Source organism: Mobula hypostoma, chromosome 2, assembly GCF_963921235.1.
Source record: "Mobula hypostoma chromosome 2, sMobHyp1.1, whole genome shotgun sequence".
Classification (NCBI taxonomy): Eukaryota; Metazoa; Chordata; class Chondrichthyes; order Myliobatiformes; family Myliobatidae; genus Mobula; species Mobula hypostoma.
In genome coordinates, this window is record NC_086098.1 from 185,713,301 (window position 1) to 185,727,450 (window position 14,150).

General features: G+C 39.9%; 1 protein-coding gene across 2 annotated transcripts in view; it reads right to left on the reverse strand.

Moving 5' to 3' along the window:
* The window catches only part of LOC134342744 (proto-oncogene tyrosine-protein kinase Src-like), a 219,770-nt gene that overhangs the window by 164,428 nt on the left and 41,192 nt on the right, over window positions 1-14,150 (reverse strand). The window contains exon 1 of one of the 2 annotated variants that reach the window (XM_063041251.1): window positions 4,126-4,284. The exons of the other annotated variant lie outside the window; for it this stretch is intronic. The gene's annotated coding sequence lies outside the window, so the exon portion shown is untranslated. Of the gene's footprint in view, window positions 1-4,125; window positions 4,285-14,150 lie in introns of those variants that run through there. 2 annotated transcript variants of the gene reach the window in all.

A 14,150-nucleotide genomic window follows, 5' to 3' on the forward strand; every position in this document is an offset into this window, starting at 1 on the left:
ATGAACCTTTGTATTTTTTTTGTAAAAGCCAAAAGAATTTAGTTTTCTCAAGGTCTTTGAATGACTACTCCATAAGTCTTTTTTTGCTTAGATCGATATTAAAAAGTAACTGCATTTATCCTCCTACAGAGTTAATCACTTCAAAGCTATAATGTACCATTAAGCCAATTGCAAGAATCTTCTCTGCAGTGAAGCCAGTCACAATTTACATGCAGCCTGAATTCAATGGCAAAGTGTACAAAAAGACGTTTACCGAGTCTACTTGGATCTGAGTCAAATTATGCATCACATAAATGTGCCTTATATTGGCACCAGTTCAAAGCACAACATATGGACTTACACTTCACAAAAAAATAGCTTTGGTACAATTCAATTACCTGTGACTGGTAAAAATCCATTCCAAACCAGTTCAAGCCATGTCCTGATCATGAACACCCAATTTTTGGAGATCCCTACATAGAAACGAGCTCCCATATTATTAAGTGAACAACTTGCGGACATACACTCCTTCATTCCCACAAATGGAAAAACTATATTTCCTTTTTCCTCTTCAAAGGTTCATTTACTATCAAAGCATGTAGCCATATATAATCCTGAAATCTGTCTTCCCCAGATAGCCATGAAACAAAGAAAAAACATGAAAATCATTCAGAGAGAAACATCAAACCCACTCCCAATGCTCAAAAAAAAAGAATGGCATCTCAATCATCAACCTCAAAATCCACCCTCCCCCACAAAAAACAGAACAGGAACATCAACCCCCAAAAATACAACCCCTCCCCCACACAAAAAAACAGAACATCAATTCTGGTCATCTGTTCCAAAATCTCCTTAAGCAACAGTGTCAATATTTTTCCCCTGATGATACTTCTTGAAATACCAGGGTCTGCTTCATTTCATTAAAAGATGTTATCTAAACTGGTTGATGAGAAAAGATTATTAAACAGGGACACAGTGAGAAGAAATTGTTCTTTATTATTCTTGTCTGTTTTTGATGCCTTCCATACTATGGATCTATTAGGTACCATATCACAATTTCTGATTCAGGTTTATATTTCACATGTACTTGGAAACATACAGTTAAGTGTGTAATTTGTGTTAACAACAAGCACACAAAAAGGTTGTGCTAGGAGCAACCTGTGACCAATGTCACCACGCATTCCAGAGCCAATATCGTATTCCCATAATGCTTGGCAGAACACATCTAGCAACAAAACAACAAGAGTAAAGGAAGCCACTTTCCTCCCTACCACCTACCCACCTAGACACAGACAGTCCTGCAACTCCAGTCATCAGGACTCAGAACTGTGTGCACTTTCTGACTCATAGACAGGATGTCTGTAAAAATAGGACCCTTTCATTACCTTCACTACAAAACTGCGCAAAATATGTTCATTCGTTATAAATATGGAAAACTGCTGCTGGAATGATATAATACCACAGAAAATTGAATTAAGCTTGGAACCCACAGGACTTTAAATGAGAGTTAGTTTTATATTGAAACTTAGAACTAATATGCTGCTGATGCTAAACACGTGAACCAAGGTCTCATGGAGTTTCAACAATACTTCATAGAGTATGGTTATGAAGGAAAGAACCTGTAATTCCCACACAGGCCTCGGGAGCCACCTCAGAAACCACAACATCTGTATGGAAGCAAGTTATCCTCCATTACAAAGGAATTTATTTTCTGTCAGAGGGGAAAAAAATCATGACTGGATTGACAGGAGTCAATATGAAATTCAGGAGTTTTTTTTAAATGACATATGCAAGGCATTTTTGGATTGGATATTCCTCTTTAAGAAACAGTAGTGATACTGCAAGTAGTGCATCTGTATCACAGCTTCAGCAACCTTGGCTTGCAAGTTCATTGTCAGCTGTAAATTACTCCCACACGACTGGTAGAAGAATCAAGCTGATGTCACTTGGCATGTATGAAAGGACAGACTACAGAAAATAAATGGGGAAATACAAACGTAGATTCCTCTGAGAAAAACACACAAAATGCTGGAGAAAGTCCTCCAAAAGCTGGAACAAATCAAGGGGCTGAATGCACTGCAATAAGGAGGGCAGGAGGTATCAATACAAGACAACCAGGATGAGAAATAGGAATCTAAGGGATATGTTAGATACCAGCTGACAGAAACAAAACAAATAGACCAGTAGGCGAGAGTGCTGGAAAGCAACATCCAGGGATGGCAGGAGCTTCTAAAAACAATGGAGTGAAGTGGATGTGTGTGTATGTAATGTAAGGTGCAGAAGTCCGTGCATAGCCCTTGTAATGTTGAGAAAATAGGGCCCAAAGCAGCTTTATGTTCAACAGGACCCAGATGGAAATGAATTGATTCATGCAAGCAGCTTAGTGTCTGGTGCACTCTTGTGCTAGTGGAACACGTCCCCTGCCAAGTCATAGCACAGATGGTGGAAAATAAAAGGAGAGGAATAAATTTCATGAAGACTTTGGAGGGTGGTCATTTACAAAGAGAATCTCTGGCTACAGAAGTGTTTGCATCTATTTCAAAGTTCAAAGCAAATTTTATTATCAAAGTACATCTATGTCACCATATACAACCCTGCAATTCATTTTCCTGCAGGCATACTCAGTAAATTTATAGAACAGTAACTTTAACAGGATCGATGAAAAATCAACCAGAGTGCAGAAGGCAACAAACTGTGCAAATGCAAATATGAATACTGTAAATAGCAATAAGTAACAAGAACATCAGAGAATGAGATAAAGAGTCCTTAAAGTGAGATCACTGATTGTGGGAGCATTTCAATGACGGGGCAAGTGAGTATACTCATCCCCTTTTATTCAAGAGCCTGATGGTTGAGGGGTTGTAACTATTCTCAAACTTGGTGGTGAGAGTCCTGAGGCTCATGAACCTTCAGGATTTCTTATGTTTATATCCCTTACTCTTAGCTTCATGTTCTGGGAATTAACAGACTCTGTCTGACCCACCCACCCCATGTCTGGTTTAGTCAAAATGCACAACTGTACATTGAACATTGTGGCAGTGTTTTAAGCCATGCAACTTAGAGCCATATACTGATCTTACATTTCAATATTCACAATTAGCCTACAAGTAGTACACATTTGATTCAACTCAGCAAGTTATTCCAAAGGACACATACCAAGATGAATACAAACTGCTGCTGGCAGATCATCAACTCGGCCAAAGGCTCACTTTGGTCAGCTGAAAACCCTTCAAGATGTCTGTAAGTGAATGCTCCGGACTGGCACGTTCCAGACTGCAGAAGATGCTAAGGGAGGCACTCAAACACTGTGCAGCTATCGCGAAAGCTTAGTGAGGAAGGAGCCACAGTGAGATCATGCTGCCGTTAGCCACCAAGGAGCTGGGCCCCTCAAACACTTCAAACTCGTATTACCCAAAAAGGAAAAAAAGAGTGACTTTAATGTACCCATCTGTAAAATTTATTGAATTAAACCACAAGACATAGGAGCAGAATTAGGCCATTTGGTTTATAAAGTTTGCTCTGCCATTCGATGATGGTTGATTTCTTCTCCATCTCAAAACCATTCTCCCGCCTGTTAACCTTTTAACCTCTCCCCATAACCTTTTAACTTCTTACTAATCAAGAACATATCAACCTCAACTTTAAAAATACCCGATGACTTGACCTCCACAGCTGTCTATGGCAATGAATTCCATAGATTCACCAGCTAAAGAAATTCTTCCTTATCCCTGTTGTAAAGGAATGCCCTAGTATTCTGAAATTGCACCTTCTTGGTCCTAGACTCTCCCACTACTTGAATCGTCCTGAAGGAAGATAGAGGAAATGACCAATGGAAGAATAAATATATGCATTTGATGATACTAAGAATGTAACCAGTAAAGTACAATGTATACTGATTGCACTGTATTTTCAAAGGTTTCAAAAGGTACATTTAATGCCAGAGAAATGTAATGTATATATGTATATACATTTTACATGTATATATGTATATACATTTTACAATATACATCCTGAAATGCTTTTTCTTCGCAACCATCCACGAAAACAGAAATACTTTAATGATCAAGAAGACTATATTTTGAAATAACTTATACAGATTTTATCACTGTATAAAAGTATACCAACTATCCTTTGTGAGTCACTTACCTACAACTACAAAATACTGGGCAAGTCAGTTGCCGTTTGTTCCAACAAACATGCTCTCCCTTTTAATACACTTTCCAGAAGATGTGTATTTTCAGCTTTCAAATAACTCCCTGAGCAAAATATTCCACCACACTATTTCAGAATCAAGAATAACAGGCTCACCCCTTATTATTTCATTGATGTTTATGGGAGTTTTGCAAATCTACTTTCCTCAACGTTCTCCACTTGGTCAAGAGGCCAGCAGCAGATGATGCATGTTTAGATGGAGGGGGAGGTGGCTGATTATGCAGTTGGATTCTCTGTGCATACACTTTGCACTTCAAATGGCAATCTGCCACTGATTAGCAAATTAGCATTCCTTGTGAAACAAGCACTTTTCCTGCACAAATAATTCCTCATTAAGGGCTGCAAGAATATTTCCAGAACGCCAGCTCTTCTCAAGGCTCCCTGCAATGCAAGAGGCAATTTAAAAATGTCTGGGTGGATCTTTTCTATACACTGCCAACATTCCCAGTAATCAGCCTGCATTCCTCGCAGTCCACAAGATCTATAAAACATGACCCTGGCTGATGGTACATTATCATTATTTCTCATAAATGCACCAAACTCCACCACCCCCCACACTCCTGCCCCACCATAATACTTCCCTCATTAGCAAAATCCAGACAGGCAACACATTTATCCTACTGGATTAAAGGCAGCGTAATCATCAGAGCGATGACACTTTCTGTAACCAATCACATAAATGCATAAAAATATTTTTTCTCTATTTAGAAGACAGCTGACAGCATTCCTATTCTGTATGCTTAAGAACAGTCCACATATGTTATGACATGTTACTCCCATCTAAGTGGAAGCCAAGACTTAACCCTTCACTCTTGGAAGTACGTGATACTGGAAAAGTATAATTTGCAAATACGGTTGGAGAATACATACAAATATTGTGCAAAGGAAAAAAAAGTTACCTTTAATTGTTTACGACATGCATTAAAGATAACTTCTGTCAGAGGTAACAAATCATGAGGAACACAGTCCATACATGCTACCACATTCTTCTGCAGCTCATAGTACTGAACCGTACACTATTAATTATAATTTCCAACTGTATTTCTTGGCTTACTTGCAGAATGTCCAGGTTCTGCTTTTGAATAATAAAAAGAAACCTTTTACCAACATCATTCCTCAAACATTAGGATTAGGATTCCCTTATTCTTTGTCAATGTTTCCAGTGGTTTGCCCACAAAAGAGTTCACAGTTCTCTATTATTGATTTGCTCGAAAGGTTTTAACCACCGAAAGAAAATTTCCATATTGCTTGCAGGAATCAAGAAGCTAGTAATCAGTAGTAAAGGGGCAGCATTTGCTTCAGCCTTGAAGTAAGCCTGTCTGCAAAGATATCCTAGAGCCCACAAAGATATTTCAACTATTCTGATATGACTGTTAATTTGATGGCATTTGGGGCTACCAGTTACTCTGTGCATTGATCAGCCAAATCAATCCAAAGAATTTGGTAGAGAAAGCAAAGAAGAGGTAAAAAGCAGGGATTATAAATATCAGGTAAAATAAAGATTACAAAGAATACTTTTTAGCCAGAGGGTGGTGAATCTGTGCAATTCGTTGCCATAGCCAGCTGCGGAGGCCATCTCAATGGGTATATTTAAAGTATATTTTGATAGGTTCTTGATTAGTAAGGGCATCAAAAGTTATGGGGAGAAGGCAGGAGAATGGGAGTGACAGGGGTAATAAAATCAATTATGGTTGAATGTCAGAGCAGACTCAATGGGCCAAATGATCCAGTTCTGCTTCTGTGTCTTATGGTCTTATTTGAGGCTACTAGTTGGATTGGGCACTGATCAACCAAATCATCCACAGAACTTGTTATTTATTTATTTATTTATTTATTGGGATACAGCATGGAACAGGCTCTCCAGCACTCCGAGTCACACCACCCAGCAATCCCCCAGTTTAATCCTAGCCTAATCACGGGACAATTTACAAAGACCTTTTAACCTATCAACAGTCACGTCTTTGGACTGCGGGAGGAAACCGGAACACCCAGAGGAAACCCACGCAGTCACATGGAGAACACACAAACTCCTTACAGGCAGCAGTGGGATTTGAACCCAGGTCGCTGGTACTGTAAACCGCTGTGCTACCATGCTGCCCGTTTTAGAGGAAGCAGGTAGAAGGTAACAGGCAGGTATTATAAATCTCATGGTCATCGCTGCAGGGAAAGTAAAATAAAGGTTGGAATATAGGCACAGTGTTAGGGGAGGCTCTGAAATATTAAGCAAACTTTAAAAACAAAAACTTATTTCAAAATATTCTCATGTTTTTAATTGCAATAGCCCCCCAAAGGGATAATTAATCATTCAAGGGCAAAGAAGTAGCAGTTAGTACTTGGAAACAAATGAAAGCTCAATCATGGGTGATGTAATATGCTTCAACATTTTGTAAGATTGTTTTGCTTAAACTAAAGAATTGTGCCTAAAAACTTGAATTCACATCAAAAGTCTGCATCAATATTACATCCATTTTCCATTCCTTTGTACCCCTTGTCCTTTTCCAAGGCACTGATTAATTAATTTACTTTCAAAGTACCCACTGCAATCAAATCAACATTTCATGGCCAAATTCATTATTCTTGCCAGTAGGATTTTGATAGATTACAGTTCAATTTTTTTAAAAACTAAACTGCTAAGTTGGACCAAATTTGTATTAAACCCTTGTTTGCCTGAGACAATAGTATTCCATGTGGTAAGAGTGTTTCCAAATTGGGGCTGGAAAATACCGATCAGGACCCATTCCAGAAGCTCTACCTGCTAAATGAATTGTGACCCTTGCATTAGAGTTAGAGTTAATTTCCCACTTCAATAACTGGGTATGCCCGAGAGGAGAATGGTCACCCATCCTCAACAATGTTTGCTACAGTGAAATTATCCTCTCTATTGTTGCATCAATCTGGCAGTGAATATCAAATGTTTCTACATGCCAAATTCAATACCTTTCTAAGTTGCAATGAAATGCGTTACTGAAAATTATTTGCTCAAAAGGGACACCTTCCTTATATCAATGGCTTCTCAACAGAATGAGCTAAGTATACAATGGGCATTCAATTGATGGGCTGAATGGCCAAATTCTGCTTCTAAGCCTTATGTCTTATGGTCTCTGGTCAATTTACTCTACCAGCCTTTTCTGAATGACTCATCAAACCATGTAGCCTTAGTGATATCCAAAGGCTTCCAATCTTCTACTTACAGGGCATTCTTCATTTTACAGTCTGAAGACAAAGGCCTTCAAAATTCCTCAAGACATAATAAGCTGTCAAAATAGTGCCCCAAACTCCAAAAGAGGCCCAGAGCTTGTAGACTCAATGAGAAGAGTAAATGGGCACGGCTGAACTAGAAACTCCACCACTTACTGAGAGGTGGAGGAAAGAAAGGCGGCGCCCTTGCCATCAAATTAAAGGACAATCACCTTGACACTTTGTAAATAAGTCTCAGAATCAGGTTTACGATCACTGACACATATTGTGAAGTTTGTTGTTTTGCACAGTACAAGACACTGTTCAAAAATATAAATAAATAGCCAATCCAATTTAAATAACTTGCTACTCTTTGGTGGCCCAGGCCATCTTCTGGACCACGTTGGATCGTAAACCTCCTGACATACATGAACTCCTGACTCACAAAAAAGGCTTGAGGGAATGATTCCGTGTTTAGGGATAACATCTGTGGTATCAACCAACTATTTACATAAATTCTTGAAAATAAACATCATCTCTGGGAAACGTGGGAGGAAAGAAACTGCTGATGTTTTGGGTCAAGAGGCTGCATCAGGGCCCATTTTGATCCGTTGACAATTTCTTTCATTCTACAGATGCTGCTCTGGTCGTTCGGCTCTTCTAACAGATTGATTATTGCTCCAGATTCCTGTAGTACCCTGTCAGTAGTGTCTTTATCCCTACGAACTACACTAGAGTACCAAAATCCAAGAAGAAATTCTCCCAATACCTTCACACGAGGAAATCCGCAGATACTGGAAATTCAAGCAAAACACACAAAATGCTGGTGGAACGCAGCAGGCCAGGCAGCATCTATAGGAAGAAGTACAGTCGATGTTTCGGGCCAAGACCCTTCATCAGGACGAACTGAAAGAAGAGATAGTAAGAGATTTGAAAGTGGGAGGAGGAGGGGAAGCTCCGAAATGATCGGAGAAGACAGGTGGAGGAGGGATGGAGCTAAGAGCTGGAAAGTTGATTGGGAAAGGGGATACAAGGCTGGAGAAGGGAGAGGATCATGGGACGGGAGGCCTAGGGAGAAAAAGGGGGAGGGGAGCAGCAGAGGAAGGTAGAGAACAGGCAAGGTGTATTTGTGAGAGGGACAGAGAGAGAAAAAAATAATAAATAAATAAGGGATGGGGTAAGAAGGGGAGGAGGGCTAGTAACGGAAGTTAGAGAAGTCAATGTTCATGCCATGAGGTTGGAGGCTACCCAGACGGAATACAAGGTGTTGTTCCTCCAGGATCTCCCAGTGGCCACCACAGAAAGCAGGATCTCCCAGTGGCCACACATTTTAATTCCATATTCCATACATTTTAAAATTTTTTTTATTAATTATTATTGAAAATCAACAAAGAAAGAGAAATACATTAAAGTAATCAATATGTCAATACGCACAATGAGAATTAAATTATCAAATAACTGATTAACAAAGCTAAACAATATATCAATAATATGAGGAAAAAATAAAATGTTAAAACTATTTTTTTTTGAAAAAAGGAGGAAAAAAGAACCCCTAACTAAAACAAAAAAAAAAGCCCCTATTAACAGAAAAAAAAATGGAAAAAAAAACCTTCGGGAGCACAACCCCGGAGCTATACACCATACAAGCTTCCATAAAAGAAAAACATCAATCCGTCAACTCAAATCCATTTAAACAAGAATCAGAAGGAAAACCACGTTCCATTCCCATTCTGATGTGTCTATCCACGGCCTCCTCTACTGTCAAGATTAAGCCACACTCAGGCTGGAGGAACAACAACTTATATTCCATCTGGGTAGCCTCCAACCTGAATGCTGAGCATTTCAACCTCCAAGCAATGGCCACAAAGTGTCTCACTGAGGAACACAATACAATGATTAGTACAGATTACTGATAATCGGTATCATGGCATATCAGGCCAAGGGCCCATATTAGCAGAGCAGACTCAAAACTTTTAAGTTCTTCTGTCAGAGTGATCAACACTTGGAAATGATTTTCAGGTACAACAGCAAAGAATATTTTATGCTTTTATTGTACTCTCTTTGTTTAAGTTTTGGATTCCATGAAACTGATCTCCATGTGCCAAATCTGGATGGCACAGTGATGCAGCTAATAAAGTTGTTGCCTCATGAGCCAGTGACCTAGGTTTCATGCTGACCTCCGGTGCAGACAGACTGCATAAACACCAGTTTTATTCTTTCCACGGTGGATGACAACATGAAAAGCATTAAAACAGAATTTATGCAGTCTTTGTATAAAAGAATTGCCATTGACTTGGTGGATTGGCGTTTATAAAATTATGAGAGGTTAGAATAATTACAAGCGACCTGCATTCAATCCCCACTGCAACTCGTAAGGAGCTTGTACGTTCTCAGTGACTGCATGGGCTTTCTCTGGGTGCTCCAGTTTCCTCTCACAGGCCAAAGATGTACTGATCGGTAGGGCAGTTAATCATTGTAAGTTGTCCAGTGTTCAGGCTCAGATTAACTCGGGGGATTGCTGGGAGGCATGGTTAGGAAGACCTACTCCGTGTTGTATTTCAATAATTAAATACATAAAGTAGGTAGCCAGCATCTTTGCCCTAAGAATATTCTGCCAAGGGTGGGGGTGCAGGCATGAATGTAGGCACATTTATTGAAATACAGCACAGAACAGGCCCTTCAAGCTACGCCGCCCAGCAATCCCCCAATTTAACTCTACCCTAATCACAGAAAATTTTACAATGAACAATTAACCTACCAACCAGTACATCTTCAGACTGGGAGGAAACCGGAGCACCCGGACGAAACCCACAAAGTCACAGGGAGAACGCACAAACTCCTTACAGGCAGCACTGGGAATTGGCACTCTAAAACCTTGCACTAACCACTACACCATTGTGCCGTCCCATTTAAGAGGCCCTCAGATGCATGACTATGCAAAAACAGGAGGGATATGGACTATGTACAGACAGAATTGATCCAGTACCATTAGCTTAACTGGTCTGGCGCTACATCATGGACCAAAAGGCCTGTTTCTATGCTGCACAATTCCACATTCTATGAAGAGCCTATTTTGTGCTGTACATTTCTATAGCTGATAATTAAGCCATTATTTTTCCTCACTCTGCAGGTTTGCACTCAGTCATGGAAGAAGACGTTTAACACATAAATTAGTCAGTGATTTTTTTCCCCCCTGGGATAAAAGACAACCTTGAATATAATAAATCAAAATGTGTTAACTGGTCCCTGTCATATGGATTTATCCATCTGTAGATAAAAGTCACTGGTTCTAACTTAATATTTTGTCGGTGATACTAATGTCAATGAAGGTCAAGGAAACATGAAAATGAAACTGTGTTACTGGTCTGTACACGACGCAAGGATGGAGGAGTGGAGTGGCAGAAGAACATTGTGAACTTAAACAACATCATCCTTTTTATCACCAGAAAACTGGGCTTACGAGTGGACTACCAAATAAAGATATAACACTGGCCAACCCATGCTGGCAAGAGACTGAAAATACAAAATTAATTAAGATTTAAAGTATATAATGAGTTAGCAATAATAATTGTAAAATCATTCTACACTTAATATCTTGTTTCCTCCTATGAAACCCACTACTGTCAGGAAGGACTGCCTGATACATGCATGTTGTGACTGCATTGTGGTTTGGAGGAACATGGTTTCATTTGGTTTTATATTATATACCCAGTGCTGTGCGAAAGTCTTTGGTACATATACATATATATGTACCAAAGACTTTTGCACAACACTGTAGTAATTTTATGTTTTACACTGCACTGCTGCCACAAAATAAAACCAAATTTCATGACAGATATGCGTGATGGTAAAACTGATTTGGATATGGGTCTCTCTTGTGGACTGACAGTGGGAAGAGGGCAGGAAGAGCGAAATCGTGGTTGGGAAAAGGGGAAGCAATGGAGCGGGGGGGGGAAATGGGAAGTGTCAGAGATTCCCTAATGATTAAACAACTCACATAAAAGTTGCTGGTGAATGCAGCAGGCCAGGCAGCAACTCTAGGAAGAGGTACAGTCGACGTTTCAGGCCAAGACCCTTCGTCCCGACATTCACCAGCAACTTTTGTGTGTGTTGCTTGAAATTCCAGCATCTGCAGATTTCCTTGTGTTTGCGTGATTAAACAACTAATTGTTTGGAATCAAATAACCTTACCTGGAGTCTCGCCCATGTCACCCTCTGCTCCTGGCACTCCTTCTCTGCCACCTGTCCCACACCCCTCCTGCAGCGCTCCACCCTTGGCATTCCCAACATCCTTTGCTCCCACCAGATTTGCAATCTTGCACACACACATATTCATTCCGATGACAATAAACTTGAAGTTGATAATAGTGGGGGGGGGGGAAATGTGGCAACTTATTCCAAAGTACTTCCAAAAAGCAATTTTCAAGTATGCCACCTTTCAGATGGCCCTAAACCATAGATCTAGTATGAACTCTCACGTGTATTGTAATACCTCTTCTGGCCTTACCAAAAGCAAGAGAGTTCACCATTGAACAATGATCAAAATAACAATGCTGACTAGTTGGTCATCATAAAATTGCTGCTTACAGAAATATGCAAATTGGCTGCTGATTGTCCTGATCGAAGCCCAAAAGTCGATCAGAAGTTCAGAAGCCCAAGCCTGATGGACAAAGCCTGAAGACTGGAGGCTGGGTCTACTCTGGGTTTAGAGGTGTGTGTGGGTCAGTGTGTGCGGAAAGCAGCTTCTTCTGCAGTCATTGCTTGTTAAGTTCTGTGTTGTTCTGACGATGTTTTTGTGGCCTGACATCTCGGCCCAGAATGTCGACCCTTCATTCCTTTCCTTAGATGCTGCCCAACCTGCTGAGTTTCTCCCACATTTTGTACGTGTTGCTTTAGATTTCCAGCAAAATCTCTTGTGTTAGGTTATGGCTGGTGCTGGAATGCGTGGTGACACCTTTGGACTGACCCAACACATCCTTAAGTGTGTTGGATGTTAACACAATTAGCATCTCAAGATTCTTTTATTATCAAAGAATGTATAAATTATACAACCTTGAGGTTTGCTTGCTCACAGAAAGCCACAAAGCAAGAAACCCAAAAGGACCCAATTTAAAGAAAAAAAGAGAACAGAAATAAAAAATATAAGATCAACACTCAATGCACAAGAGAAAGAAAAAGAAAATCATGTAAACAATTGAAGTGAACAACAACAGCAATCTGAACCAAGTCCTTGGATAGAACCCTGGAGCAGGCCCAAAGCCTCGTTTATCAGTTCATCATATTAGCAGCCATGGAGAACAGCAGCCAGGGCAGTCTTCATGGCCTCAGCACCATGGAGATGACCATCACAGACAGCGAGTGAAGCTGGCTCTCATCCCAACCCACACGTGATAAATAAATGAATCTGAATCTGATACACATCCCTGTGGCCATCGAACTTTGCAGCTCCTCCCGTGGAGGGTCAGACACCCTGAGCCAATAGGCTGGTCCTGGACTTATTTCCATCTGGCATAGTTTGCATATTATTGTTTGATTGTTTGTGGTTTTGTATTGCTATATTTATGCTCTATTCTTGGTTGGTGCAGCTGTAAGGAAACCCCATTTCCCTCGGGATCAATAAAGTATATCTATCTATCTATACATACATGGTGTCAATAGTCTGTGATGCACCTAGTGTGGTAGTGTAGTTGGTAGTGCTTATTGCTCTCAGTCTCAGCTTCCACCGCTGGCTAGCCGTCTCAGGAAAAGGTGAGATGAATGCACAAGTCTCTACATGCCAGTACGTAGCCTCTCCAACAGCAAGCCTCATGTAGTGCCTCCTCACTGGTGAAACACAGAAACTGAACTCGTATATGTTTTTTCCTTACACTGAATAGTCCAAATTCCCGGTTCACAGCTCAAATACCGCTGCCTTAGTTGACTTAGTTGAGTACTAGTCAAAAATATTATACTTGTATACACTGAAACTAGCTGGAAATCCAAGCTTAGGAAGCAATTCCAAGGCTACTACAATTCCGTCAAAAAAGGAAAATCATCTGACAGAGTTTCAAAGTTGGGTACTTCTTAAAAATACATGTAACCTTCTACTGTGTTGTCGAACAATTTGCTGTCAATTACACTCAGATAAGCTTCAAAAAGAAATACAGGATTAAATTGTTTTATTTGTAAACTTAAGTACACAGTGTAAAGTATGAGACCAACCACATAACTCAAGGCTTGAGTTTTAGATTGCTCAATGCTCTTTATCAGGACGTGCCCAGTTTCCTTTCTCTTCTTTGCACATTCTACAAGGGTGGGGAGGAGGAGGAAACATATTTGGAAAACTTGAGACCAGATTATTTATAGTAGCAAAGTGCAAAATGCCTATTGATATTAAAATTGAAGGCTATTTACACTTGGATAAATTAAATATTTATGGCATTTTCAAAACTATCCTTAGACTTATCTGCAATATATATAGCCAATATGCCAGTTTAAAGTAAATGGCAACCATATCCTATTTTAAATTATAATTCTTCCTTTTTCTTGCCCAACCTGTCGAGCTGGTGCAGCAACAGCTTTGTGACTACATATATTTTCCTTTAAACATCTAAATACAAACAAAAAAGGACGTAGTTAAAGATGCCACTTGCAGCATTTCTGGTTATCATTTGGTATTAAAAGGGCTTTGAAATAATTTTCCTCTACTGCCAGCAAACATTAAAATAACATGATAAGACTCCAGACTGTTGCGCAAAAAGCCACAGTGATATCTGTCTACCAAATTAATGCACAACTTCCTG